The following is a 1,492-nucleotide window of genomic DNA, read 5'->3' as shown; positions in this document are numbered from 1 at the left end:
GGTTATTCCAGCTCCAGTTAGAACTAAAATACAAGGGTCAGCATTCACAAAACACTTACCACCATTCTGTGTTTTCCCTAAAATGAAAACAAACATGCATGTTACAAATATTCAAATGAATAGCACAGTAAGTTAAATTAGGCACTGCAGTACTGTTTTGCTGGTTCTATAACATCAGCACTCAATTATTTTTTTTTATTTTTTTTTTTTCCTGCACAAAAATAATACAAATTTTGCATAGTGGTAAATCTTTTACCAACTTTAGCATTGGTGATTTTAGGCTTATTTGTGACCAGCTCTGCTCACACTTTGTATGCGTTCCAATTACTACTTTTAGTTACAAACTCAGAACCCTCAGCTTGTTAATATGAAATAGGCCTGCTATGTCTTTTGCTTTTTATATTTTGGCTTGCATATCTTTTGGGGGTTGGGAATCACCTTTTTTATTTTAAGGGGTTTAAAAGTTATCAGTTCTTTACTTTTCAGCTTCTTCTCTTCTAGTGAATCCTAACCAAGATTCCGCTTCTTGCGTGGCTCAGCATCCCGTTCCTTCTGCTCACCTTCTAGTGTGACAGTTTCTCTGGAAAGACCTGTATCTTTTGTGGCAATTTTAGAGTCTTGTTGAATCCAAGAAACATGCAGTGATGGGACTTTTGGTATTATGGCTTTGACTTCATCAGTAAAGCTTTCCAAGTTTCTTTTGAAGCCCAGTGACAGGGCACACTTAAGACCCAGCACAGCAGCTATATTCTCACTGAGCCGTGGCAAGCAGGGACTGCACGACATACACTTAGTTGAATTAAGTGATTGGTCATATGAACAGGCTTCACAGATTTGCAAACTAACACGAGACAAAGTTCATTCCTTTCCAAAGCCTGAGTTACTTTGTCGATTCCTATAGCCAGCTGTTTTGTGACAGACATGTCAGTCCATCCTGGTTCTGTCACTGGAGGCATGCTTTCAGGCATCTCATTCTTATCCTCATGGGGAAGTTTCCTCAAGCTCCATTTGGTCACTACTTTGTGATTTTTTAATAGCTTGGCATTTTCTTTTTCTTTTTGGAGGTTCCCTCTTTTGCTGGCCAGTTTGTTTAAATGTATCTTGCAATAGCTGCAGGATAAAATGCATGTCCACACTTTCCAAAGGACACCATGCAATACTGTATGGACTGTTGAAAGATGTTTTGGTGGGTACCTGCTTTACTTTTCGTACAAGTGTAGACATCCATCACTGTGTGTGTGTGCACCTACCTTTTAAAACAGTCTGCAGAAAACAGAAGGAAAACAAGTTAACTGAAGACAGTCAGTTTGTTCTGCATGCTACATAATTCCTAATAGTAAAAACTGTATTATTCATGTTTTGTGTTACACAAAGTACCCAAATCGTCAATGCCATTCAAACGTTTGACGATTACCTGGTGCAAGTCCTGTACACTGAAGTTGTTTGAGATTTTTTATTTTGTTTAAAGAGAGCTTTGCATAAAAATAATTGT

General features: G+C 38.0%; 1 pseudogene; it reads right to left on the bottom strand.

The window, feature by feature from the left end:
* Nucleotides 1–381: 381 nt before the first annotated feature.
* On the bottom strand, nt 382–1,224 carry LOC121313993 (annotated as a pseudogene).
* Nucleotides 1,225–1,492: the final 268 nt, after the last annotated feature.

The sequence above is a fragment of the Polyodon spathula genome, chromosome 4 (assembly GCF_017654505.1).
Source record: "Polyodon spathula isolate WHYD16114869_AA chromosome 4, ASM1765450v1, whole genome shotgun sequence".
In the NCBI taxonomy this organism is placed as follows: domain Eukaryota; kingdom Metazoa; phylum Chordata; class Actinopteri; order Acipenseriformes; family Polyodontidae; genus Polyodon; species Polyodon spathula.
This window is presented reverse-complemented; position numbering and strand designations above follow the sequence as displayed.